Source organism: Polyodon spathula, chromosome 1, assembly GCF_017654505.1.
Source record: "Polyodon spathula isolate WHYD16114869_AA chromosome 1, ASM1765450v1, whole genome shotgun sequence".
Classification (NCBI taxonomy): domain Eukaryota; kingdom Metazoa; phylum Chordata; class Actinopteri; order Acipenseriformes; family Polyodontidae; genus Polyodon; species Polyodon spathula.
Genome location: NC_054534.1, coordinates 81,875,248 through 81,888,248, shown reverse-complemented (window position 1 = coordinate 81,888,248; position 13,001 = coordinate 81,875,248).

Genomic DNA, 13,001 nt, shown 5'->3' with positions numbered 1-13,001 from the left:
ACTCATTTAATAATTTTAGAATTAACTTTGTTTTTTCTTTGTTCCACCCTTCTGGCTTGTTTTCTCTGATGGTATTTTTTATGATCACTTGGGCCAAGAGCATGCACATTAGACAGTTTGCCGCCCTCCCTTTTCACTCTTTTTTAAACACACACACACACACACACACACACACACACACACACACACACACACACACACACACACACACACACATATATATATATATATATATATATATATATATATATATATATATATATATATATATATATATACAGTGCCTATAGAAAGTCTACACCCCCTTTCAAAATTGTCACCTTTTGTTGCCTTATAGCCTGGAATTAAAATGCATTAAAATAATATATATATATATATATATATATATATATATATATATATATATATATATATATATATATATATATATATATATATATTTTATTTTTATCTACACATCCTACCCCACAACTTCCAAGTGAAAAACATATTCTAGAAATTTGTAGAAAATGCATTAAAAAAAAAAAAAACTGAAATTGGATAAGTGTCCAGCCCCCTTGTAATAGCACTCCTAAATTAGCTCAGGTGTAACCAATCACCTTCAAAATCACACACCAAGTTAAGTGGCCTCCACCTGCGTTGAATTGTAGTGATTCACATTGTTTTCAGGATCAATTCAACAGTTCCTGTAGGTTCCCTCTGCTGGGTAGTGCATTTCAAAGCAAAAACTCAACCATGAGCACCAAGGTGCTTTCAAAAGAACTCTGGGACAAAGTTGTTGAAAGGCACAGATCAGGGGATGGGTATAAAAAAATATCAAAGGCCTTGGTTATCCCTTGGAGCATGGTCAAGATGATTATTAAGAATGGAAAGGTGTGTGGCACCACCAAGGCCCTGCCTAGATCAGGCCATCCTTCCAAACTGGTTGACCGAGCAAGAATGAGACTGATCAGAAAGGCTACCAAGAGGCCAATTGCAACTTTGCAAGAGCTACAGGCTTTTATGGCCAAGACTGTTCAAAGTGTACATGTGACAACAATATCAGAAGCACTCTACAAATCAGGCCTGTATGGTAGGATGGCAAGAAGGAAGCCATTACTCAAGAAAGCCCACCTTGAATCCCGTTTGAAGTAAGCAAAAATACACTCAGGAGATTCTGTAGCCATGTGGCAAAAAGTTTTGTGGTCTGATGAAACTAAAATGGAACTTTTTTTGGCCTAAATGCAAAGCGTTACGTTTGGCGCAAACCCAACACAGCGGATCACCCAAAGAACACCATCAATACTGTGAAGCATGGTGGGCTTAGCAACAGGCTCAAAAATCACAAGCCTGTTCCCAGGGGAGACCAGATTTCGCGTGACAACACATTGGCAGGTTTTGTCATAAAGTAGCTACCTGCATGGGGTAGGATTACTTTTTATATCTACAGAGGGGTGTCAAACTTATCGGGTTGCAAGGACCATTTAAGTTAAGACTGTTCACTTGGTAGGCAGCACCTTAAAAAAAATGTTACATAAGAACACAAGAACATAAGAAAGTTTACAAACTAGAGGAGGCCATTCGGCTCAGCTTGCTTGTTTGGTTGTTAGTAGCTTATTGGAAGGGTCTGATGGTCCCAAACGACAATCAAAGGGAGTGGGAACTCAGTGTGACCGGGCGGGTGAGGTTACTGGACCCTTGAGGGTGGAGACTACTCCAGCACCTGTCAATGTCCCGGACGTGTGGGCCTCAAGCGTGAACCTAGTGTGTTAGCAGAACAGTGACCCCACACTGGTGAACGCTTGGGAACAGGTCCGGTCTATTGAGGGTAAGGATGTTGACGGCATTGGGACACTGGTATATCCCCACTTTATTGTAGAGGGGCACTTACTATATAGGGTAAATCTAGCCCCAGGCACAGGGCAGCCTGTCAAACAGTTGATGGTTCCTCCATCTTGTCGACCCAAGGTCATGAGGCTGGCGCATGATGTTCTCTTTGCAGGACACCTTGGTGTTGACAAGACGAGGGACCGAATACTGGCTCGATTTTATTGGGTAGGACTCTACACTGAAGTGACGAAATATGTAGCTACCTGCCTGGAATGCCAGAGAGTAGCGCCGGGTTGAGTGCGCCCCGCCCCTTTGGTCCCACTGTCTATTGTCTCCACTCCCTTTAATGCATTGCAATGGACATATTGGGCCGGTGCTGCCTTTTGATTCCGGGTACAGGCACATATTAGTAATGGTGGATTATGCAACGCGGTACCCGGAAGCAGTTCCTTTGCGGTCTACTAGTGCTACTGCAATTGCGAAAGAATTGAGTCAGATTATGGCTAGAGTAAGGATTCCCAAAGAAATTTTAACTGATCACGGAACTTTTTATCAAAAACGCTACAGCAGGTATATAAAATTCTAAAGATACGTCCCATCAGGATGTCTGTTTATCATCCCCAAATGGACGGTCTGGTGGAGCGTTTTAACCAAACATTGAAGCAAATGTTGAGACGGTTTGTGAGTCAGGAGCAGAAACATTGGGCTACTCTTCTTCCTTACTTACTCTTCGCTGTGAGAGAGGTGCCTCAGAGTTCGACAGGATTTTCCCCCTTTGAGTTGTTATATGGCCGGCAGCCACGGGGCATCCTCGACCTGTTGAGAGAAGGTTGGGAAGAACACAAAAGCTCCTCTAAAAATGTAGTGCAGCATGTGCTCCTACTACGGGATCGTCTTGATTTAATTGGTTGCTTGGCTCAAGACAATCTCAGATCGGCTCAACATCGGCAACAGCAGCATTACAATACTAATGCACCAATTCGAACCTTTCGCCCAGGAGATAAAGTAATGTTGCTTCTTCCGTCATTGGAGTCAAAACTGTGTGCTAAATGGCAGGGTCCGTATGAGGTGATACGGGCCATAGGGCCAGTAAATTATGAAATTAGGCAACCCGATCACCGAAACAAAATGGAAATCTACCATGTTAACTTATTAAAGCCCTGGAAGGCAAGGGAGGTCTTATTCATAGCCCCAGGCGAGATGGAGGATGACCTAAGACCCTGCATAGAGGCCCCTAGCCCCAGTCAGATTTCACCCAGTCATGGTGACAGTGGTTGAAGGTGGTTGCCCTCGCTGACCAATCGGGACAGGACGGAGTGTACAAATGGGGGCGTGGCCCACGGTTATGTTCCTTTTGGTAAGGTACTGTGCGTGAGAGAGAGAGAGAAACAGAGAGAGAGAGAAACGAGCAGGGAGTTGAAAGACGAGACGTCTTTGTTGTGGGCTGACCTGCTAACAGATCTCCTTTTGTATTTTAGAGCACTAACGGGACTCTCGGGTAATACTTCAGAGGAGCGACAACCCGGAAGTGCCGGATTATTACCCTGCGTGTTTTTCCCGATTCGTGGATTACAAAGGAAAGATGGACTGTTTTTCTTGTTTGTTTATTTTGGGACTTTATTTTGTATGGTTACACATTGTTGTGTACCCCAGCTTCCTTATTTTTGTCGGGTTACACATTGTTGTGCACCCCGGCTTGCTTATTTGTTTATTGTTATTATTATTTCGATTGAGTGCGTTTTTGGTGACCTTGTGAAAGGATAATAAAACCAGGCACATAAACTCAATGGAGTCTGTTGTTTTCAACACCACTACGCCCATTCTGCCATAGTGTGCCATTTTGTTGATTTTTAGTTTATTATTGGTTTATATTTAAGGACACTGTTCCCCTGGGTTGGATTGCCCAGTTGTTTTGGACATTTACTACTGTTATAGTCTTGTTAGAACTTGCTGTTCTGAAGGATTTGAGTTTGTGTTAATAACAGTAGAAGTCGGCCACGATAGTTGAGTGGCTTAGAGAAACAGCGTCCTTTTTCTTTTTTTGTTTTGTGTGTATTCTGGGCAGGTAGTATCTTTTTCTCAGCAGTATAATGCCATTAACTTATCAGCTGCTATCTAAAATACACACAAATAATTAATATTTTTGCTATTTCCTTTGGCTCCCGGTGGTCCTTTGCAGTAATTTGCAACCAGGGATCACCGTAGTCTGTGATTTGATTTTACGATTAGAGCACAATAGTATTGATTATTTGTGTTTGTTTTATTGGTTTGATGCACTGCGATTTGGATTGGTTTATTGTTTTTCACTGAGTTTGTGTTCTTGTGTGGTTTTGTTTAATTTGATTTTTTATTTACTTAGGATTCCCGGGTGTTATTGCTGCCTGGACCATTTGCTTTGTAGCATTGTATTACTCTTTTTGTGTGTGTTTTACTTGCTAGGATCTACGACCTCTTCTAGTGGACGTAAGTGGTACTACCATTGCCTGGCTACAACATTCATTGTATCTTGTCTTAATTATTTTCTATTTTTGTTAATAAAATCAATTTTTGTACTTTAATACCTGACTCCTTGGTGTTCATTTAATTGAAGGGACTTGAGCGGGGAACCTAACCTTAACCTTCTGGGAGTTAACTTTTTCTATTAAATTAATTGGGTTAATTAGCATTTTGATATTGGTATATTGGGGCTCCTCTTCTCCTGGTAAATTTAAGATGTGGCGTAGTCAAACCTTACTATTGCAATAGTAACTAAGTTGCCCCACGCCACACATAAATTCCTTCTTCAGTTTCAGTATCTCCTATATGATATTTAGAATGCACATTTTTATTGCCTGTGTGCACTACCTTACACTACTTTACACAAAACACATTACCCCACTGCACGATTCCTAGTCATCAAAAAGTATGCAGGCACGGTTTCAATCAATTAATCAACATATTACTTAATGTATTTTGTATGTATAAAATAGGTAGATACGACTAGAAGCAGCTTTCCTAGAACACTGACATAAAAGCTATCACTGTGACAGGGTGAGAAGGAATCTGAGCTGCAAATCTACCTACCTACCAGGAAGGGAGCTAGGTAGGGTTGGTGGTACACCTTCTGTAAGATGGGCCAACTCGATGGTGGAACAGAACCGGAAGTCAGCCATCTTGGGGAAGATGTAGCTGTATAACTGCATAACTACTCTGCTGTGATCAACTGTGGTGTGGGCGGCGATTTGATAGAGCGTAGTGCCGCACTGATCACAGGAAGGAGTTTGGCAGTAGAAAGCAGCTATGTGAGTACGCCCCCTTACGCTGATATTAATGCGGCCGGGTGCTCTGTTTTTTTTTTGTTTGTGTGTTGCAGTGGTTGCTGAAGCCACGGAGCCAGCACAAACCCCTGGTTCATTTTCCCCTGCACATCACCAGCAATTGACCCTGCACTTGGAGCATGGGTGGACTACAACAATTGGAAACTTATTTTGTGTTTGAACTGTAGTTTTTGGGACAGCAACCCTGGAGATGTGCGCCCCTCATACCATTGCTGGTAGAGGGGTCGGAATATAATTAAAGAGCCCTTGTTTTGGAACTGACTCAACATTCACCTCTTCCATACACTCACCTTCCTGACAATCACAAATGTAATATGTAATATAATGGAGGAAACAGAAGAGCATTTTACTTTCAATGGAAATCTCAAACACTAAAAAAAAAAAAAAAAAAAAAATGTGAGTGTGGCAGGGTGATTGCCCTGCACAATGGTAAATTAGTGTTGGTGTGGTTTGTATGTGGGAATGGGTTTATTTTGTGTCGTTTTGGAGTTGATTTGTGTAATTGAATTATTGTTTACAGACGGGTGCTCGATTGAGACTTGCTGCCTGCTAAGCTTGGTTGAGGGGAAGGGCAGCAAGTGATTGGCTGTGCTGGTCCTCTATCAGCAGGTGGGCGGGTCTCGACTGAGTGTCAGTCAGGTTAAAAACATCCGAGGGAGATAGCTCAGGACTGCTGCAAGGCCTGCCGTTTTCACGGCACCTTTGATTTATAGTTTGTTGTATTGTGTTTTATTTTGTACTTTTTGTACAGATTGATGTATTAGTCCTCTGTGGGTTACCATCGCTGGTAACGTCACATGACCATCTTTATTTTACTTTCGTTTTTGTTTGTGTTAATAAACCCTGCGCGCCTCTGCTGGCATTTCAACATCAACACCATGTCTGCTTGAACAGCGGCTACCCACACACGTGACACGAGTAAGACCCTGTCACAGTCAAAGTATATGATGCTAAGAATCAATATTGCAAAGTTTTTAACACCACTGAAAATAAAAAAAGCAGGCTGTGAAAATGTGATTTAGTAAACAGTACCACTATGAAATGTACCTTTTTATGACTTCTGTCCGGACACTTGGCACTTTTTCTTTTTTTTTTTTGTGTTTTGATATCTCACTGTATATCCTTAGCTGTGGCCACTGGCAACACAGCAGCCAAGTGTTCATCTGTAAGCCTTGATGTGTATTTTGAATTATTAAGGTTCATTGTCAAGAAGCGCTGCTCTCAAATGTAAGTGCTTCCAAATAAACTCAGAGTTTTGCAAAAAAGTTCTGACAATTTGGGGAAGTCGTTGACTGGAACATGCTGGTAGAAATCCTCCTATGGCACTTTGTTGAATTTATCCTTGAGATGCTGTTTGCACTGAAAATTGATCAGCTGCATTTGAAGATCTGGTGGGGCTGTTGTCACACATTACAGGTAAATGGGTTTGCAAATAACTGAAAGATGTTTCAATGAGACTGGAAGTCTTGAAATTGGCAATCAAATTATTTTATCAGGTTTGTTAGTTTTTCACTACATAACTGCACATGTTGAATACACGTTATATTAAAGAGGCGTGTTGTTTTAAAGAAGAATTCCACAACGATACAGTACATCAATGCAATTTTAGAAACTAATGGGCCATATGTTTGACACTCCTGATCTAGTCACTTCTGTTAACACTATCAATTACTACCTGTTCACATATATAACAACTGTGCAGCTTTTACCATGACCCCTGTAAGGACTTGCATGCTTGTTTTTTTGTATTTTTTTAATTTAGTGTACCCAATTATTTTACCACCAATTTTCTTGCCAATTTCGAATGTCCAATAGTTTATTCTCCTCACTGCATCAATTCCCCACAGCTCAGGAGATCCAAAGGTTCAGTGGGCACCCTCCAATCCCACGACCAAGCCAGCTTCCTCTTTTACACCCAGGAACTGGAGAGCAGGTGTCAGCGAGCTACTGGCCTCTGGAGGACAAAGACCGGCAGGTGTCTGCTCTGAGCTCACTGGTTGTCTGGTCAGCAGGGTTCACTGTAGTGTGATAAGGAGAAGCAGTCCCTGCAGGTTTTGCCTCCCTGACCCACAGGAGCGCAAGAACCAATGCGACACTCCCTTCAGAATCCCCAGCAAAGACTGCGCTGTATTACGCACCCTGAACACCAAGTGGCTGTGCTGTTATAATGGTATTAGTCACAAACATTGTGTAGTCATGAGGACTTTCCCCCACCCTGAAATATAACAATGCCCTTCTACAGCCTATATAATTATGGAAGAATGCCAGTCAGTGACATCCCCTGGTGAAAAACCACCTGCTGCAGAGGTGGAGAAGAAAGGCAGGAATGCAAAAAATAAATGAAAATAGAGCAGGAAGAAGGTTAGCCATTGAATTCAAATGGTTAGTTTGCTTGTCTGAAAATCCATATACATTCTTATTTCAATGTGGCAGTTGACCTGACTTACATGGCACTGCAAATATGCCGTGAGAGCACTTTGAAGGCTGAATTTCGGCCCGTTGTTATTCTGTAAACTAGACCCCACTTTGTTTGCTGTCACCATCTCAGTCAGCACCCAGAAGGATTATCCTTTGATGTTCCAGCAGCAGGTTGGAGCCTAAGGCTGACATTAGTCAGAACTGCTGAGTGTGCAACAGTCCTTTCTGTGTCAAAAGTTTTACTAATTATCCGAGTACTAAATTCTTATTCTGCATCACTTTTCAGTTTACTTCTGACCATTTTTTTCTGACCAATTTAACCTTAAAAGTAGAGGCGAGCCCCATTTTTGCACGACAAACATAATGCTTAAATTCTTCAGGCAATGCTGTAAGCTTTCTTCTATCAGAAAAAAATTTAAAAAAAGTATACAGAGACACCACCACATTATACCAAAAAGAGATTTATCTACATTAATATTTTTCCATAATCCCTAAAACACCTTAACAACCCTTTTTTCCTTTATCTTTCACCTCTTTATTGATCTATATCATTCAAAGTATATTTAATAATGAAATATTTTAGCAACACATACTTGCATAACTTGGTTAGTGTTTTACAAAACACATATACAATTATTAGAATAAGCTTCCTAATGTATGTTCACAAAAGGGAAATGTAACAGTTAGTGGGCCTAGGAATTGATGTCCGCAAGGATTGTTCTGAATTCAATTCTCAGCAGGGATTGCATGCAACTTTTCAAAGCTGTTGAATTAGGTAACAGTGGTTCAGTAAATGAGTTACACAGATATCACAACTGGCAAAGTGAAATTATCCATGTGTATATAAATTATAATCACTCTGAATAGTTGTATATGCTCATTTAGTTATTCTGCTACCCTCTCACACAAGGCTAATAAGCATGGCTTGTAATGAGGTTAGTCATATAGTCAGGCAGTGTCATGGGATTTAATTGGGACAGACTCCACCAAAGTGAAAATTAATAACTTTTGTCAAGCTCCTGGTGCACTGTCTTATTAAACTATGAGGGTCAATTATAAACCATTATGTAATAAAGTCCACAGCAGACAAACTCAAATTAAATTAGGGTGGTGGCAAGGCCAAATGTGCAGAACTAGAGAAAAGGGTTGAATGATTTTATACTGAAAAATAGTGAGTGAAAAAAAGAAAAAGAAAGGGCGATGCTTGTTTTTCTTTTTTTGTTGTCAGCTTTTCATACAGAATGCAGCGCCAAAACAGAAACTATTTCCTTTGGCGTTTTTTAGTTTCTTAGTTTGATGGTTCTGAAACAGGAAAACCCATACAGTGCATGTTCGGTGTTGTCACCCAGACTGACTGCATCGTTTGCAAACTGCTAGTGCCCAGAGCAGTTTCTGTGATGCAAATTATTGTGATTGTTTGAGATAAAAAGTGCTGATTCCAAACCTAACTGAGAAAACTTTCTTTCTTTCTTTCTTTCTTTTTAAAGTAATCTTATGCTATACAGATTACACGAATTCTTGAGTACATTGTATCAGGTTAGAGATTAATGAATAATGTTTTATTATGTTATTAATCTTTTTTTTTTTTTGCTGCTAAGCTTTAGTATATATCAAACAAACAGGGCAATTAAAACTGAATAAATTAGTGCACGGATTTGGCTTTGCACATGTGTCAATGATTTACTGTATCTGGAGGCCTGTGCAAAGCATGTAATTTAATTATCGGCTTGACTTTATGTCAATCTTTATTGTCTACAGAACAAAAGCTGTGATTGCTGTCCAAGAACTATAGGTTTTAATGCATTTCTCAATTCCCATAAAGAAAAACACCATTGGGATAATATTAAAATACCATTGTACTACGCTGAAGAAACCCAAACCGAACCAATAGCAAATTAACGTAATTCCAGAAATGATACCATGGAACAGGAAAGGATTACCAGTCTCTATTGATTCATGCAATTTTCTACTTGGATTTTAAAATGCTAGTCCTAAGCATATAGATGCTGCTCAGCTTAGTGGGGGGGGTTCCCGCTTGCATAATCTTGGAGGAGCCGTTGCTCTCCTGCTGGCTGTGTTTTCTTATTGGGTTGTTTTGGGATGAATCATAAACTGTAATGTACCTGGTCGAGCCAATCAAAGGAGATCAAGTGCAGGATGAGTCATGTGTTAATAAATCAGAGTTATGTGACAGGACTGTGTCGGTGTGTGCTTCAAGTAAAAGTTAGGGACAAGGCCTCTAAGTGTTTGGGTTTTGGGTTTAAAGCAAAAATGTCTTGGATAGGTTTGTTTTTACTTAGTTCAGGTTATGGACTCATTGTTTATCTGTGTCCTGACAAACGCCATCTACCTCTACTCCTTGTGCCAGGCAGGCAAATGCCACAAATTGGAAACATTGCCACCGTGGTACCATTCTGCCAATGGCTCATATCATGTAACTGCCCTTGTGTAATCATTACCCCTTGGTGCAGAAGTAATGCGAAAGGCTATTGTTGTGCCACTTACCATTGAAAAGGTTAAGGTTCATTAAGGTTATTTATGGTCTTGCTATTTTTAACCAAGTGTGTTTTTAAGACACTTAAAATATATAATATGCAATATAGCAACTGTAGTTATAGTTTAGCAATAATTCATTTATTTTAGAATTTCACAATCTTTGGAATCGATAGATAAATAGGCAATCATCTTAAAGAATAATTATTTTAGTGTGTGGAAACATGTAGTTCCCAACTTTTAGTGATATTTACATAAACAGGAATCTGTCAAAAAAAATATTCAAAGCCCCATGTTATCTATTTGTAACCAACAAATTAGCAAATTTCATCAGAGTGCAACTACAGTATACGTAAACCACTTACAAGTCTCACTGTTGTTGTCTGCTCACTTAAGAAATAACATTGGACATATTAACAACTTTATACTCAGGAACCACATGATAAAAAAATAATAAAAAAGGAAAAAAAACACTTGCATTATAGGTAGTAAGAGCTCAAAGATGAGACGTAAAACCAGTCTAATACACTTAAGACAGAGGAGAAGAAGCTATAGAATTTCCATGACTGAAGTTAACTTTATTTGCTGGCTCTTTTTTTTTTAATCGGAGCTCACAGTGCAATTGATGGTCTATCAGCAATGCTCACCTGGGACCACTATGGCAAAATGTATTCTTAACTATATTGATACAGTATTTCAGTATTTCTGCTGGGTACCGAGCCACTGGTGTGCCACGGTTGTGCTGTGCAATTCCTGTGATTCAGTGGCAAAACTCAGAGCGCAGATGTATTGAAACTACCCATCCTGTCTAGGTGCCTCATCTATCAAGAGGCCTAATTTATGCTGGCCCTTAAGACTAATTGCAAATTTGCAAAAATGCTGATAGTGTAAAACAGTGCTATGTGAATGTCCCTTGCCATACTTCTGCTAATGGGTTTCATCTGGAGTGCATAAAATGACAGGGAGGCTGGTTTTCAGACACACAAAGAAGCACTTTGGGAGGGTAACGCTGAATTAGCAGGCTCTGGTACGTAAGTCTCCGTTTTCTTGTAACAGACAAAAGCCTTGAAGGCTGCTCCAACAACAAATCATGTCATGTAGAGATCTATAACCCTCTATTGCTGACATCTCAGAGCACTGTATAACAAAGGAAAAAAGAGTGTGTGTGGTTAAATGCTATTTGTAAACAAGTGTCATTCAGAATTTCCATAATTTACATTAAATCTTGTCAATACAGGATGGCAGTCTGTGAGATGCATTCTAAAAATGATTTGTGAATTGCAAAGACAGTTGTTTACTTTGAGGTTTCGTAAAACCATTGTATCTTTATTAAGCTTTGGGGCAAATCAAGCATCAGCATGATGACTGATTTATGCACACAGAGGGGTCAATTCAATTGACCTAAACAGTGACAGTATCTAAATACTACCACTGAGATGATTAACTTGTGATTGTCGAGGTTAAGAAAATCAAATGTCCAACAGTGCAAGTGAGACTCTTGTGTTCATTTCTGTCTGTAAAACTATGTACAATACCAGAGAGAGTCCTATTTAGTGATTTAAACAATGTTTGTTTTTAGATCAGTCACTTTTTAGATAAATTGTTGGCATGTGAAACCTTGCATTCAGCTTCAGTTCCTTCCTCAACAATGCAGACCAATCCCCCTGCTAATCATGCACATCTGTGCTCTAAGTGTATGTATCCCAATGTAAACAAACACACCTTGCTTTCGGTTAAATTAAAACTTCTCTATAATGCAGTTCTCCCTGAACTGAAGGATTATTTTTCTTATAATCTATGGTCATTGTTAACTTAGAAAAAAATAGTACCTGGACCACTGATGTTCAACAATTCCACTGTCCACTGTATTTAATATAATACTTGTCTGCTACACCATGCCACTTGTCTCCCATATCAAACACCAGCCACTAAACTCTGAGTCAATCACAGTGGGAAGGAATTTATGTGAGGGGAGAGGGAGCCAAAGGATTGTGTTCTGCTTCTAATATTTACCTAGCTAGCTTTGACACTGAGAGCAGATTTAGAAAAAAAAACAACAAAAAAAAACGTTTTAGCTAAATAATTATTTAAATGTACAAAAAACAAAAACAAACACATACAGTAGAAATCCATTTGTTTCAACATGCAAATAATGCACCTGGGTATTGGTATTTGTCGATGACGTAAAGTGGTGAACTGTGTAACATGCACTGTAGCTTCCACCTGGAGTAAAGAGCCAAGAGCTCCCAAGCAGCATCTCAGATTCACCAGCTTTACCACTGTGTGTTTTTTTTTTTTTTTTCTCTCATAAGGACAATTGGTCCCTGGTTACAGCAAGGACTGCCAGAAGCTTACCAAAACTGTTCCGACAGCCTTCATCCCACTTACAAACTGGCCCCAGAAATGGGAGTGTTAACGCCTGCACAACAAATCCCCAAGAAACACTCAGAACAAAAGCTGTAAGGGAACCTATAGCTTTCCCAGCAACTTACTGTCTTTTTGTGCCATGCTCACTTTTTAGATATAGAAAATGTCTTACAATCATGCCTCTATAGATGTCAGGCGGTCATTATGCTTTATGTTTGAAATGCTAAGAAATGCAGTAGATTCAAATGTTTCAAACTGTATTTTGCACATTTGACACATTTGCCATGACTTAACGGGTGTTATTTAATCACCAACAACAATTAGCAATAAAAATGCAATAGAACAGTATTAATGTAGCACAAAGCCCCTCCGGCCACAGGGTTCTGTTGATTGTTTGCACGATGACAGTGGCACCCCAGGGGCAGGATGGGATGAGCGTGGGTGGTCGACCCTTATGAAGTGCTGGTCTGCTGATCAACACATTTTTGTAGATTTGAATAGATGTAATTCTGTTGCTCTGTGGTTGGGACTGTGTTGTTTACCAATTGATCCTCGTATTTAAGGTTACCCCCTAGTGGATATTTAAGCTTTGTCATT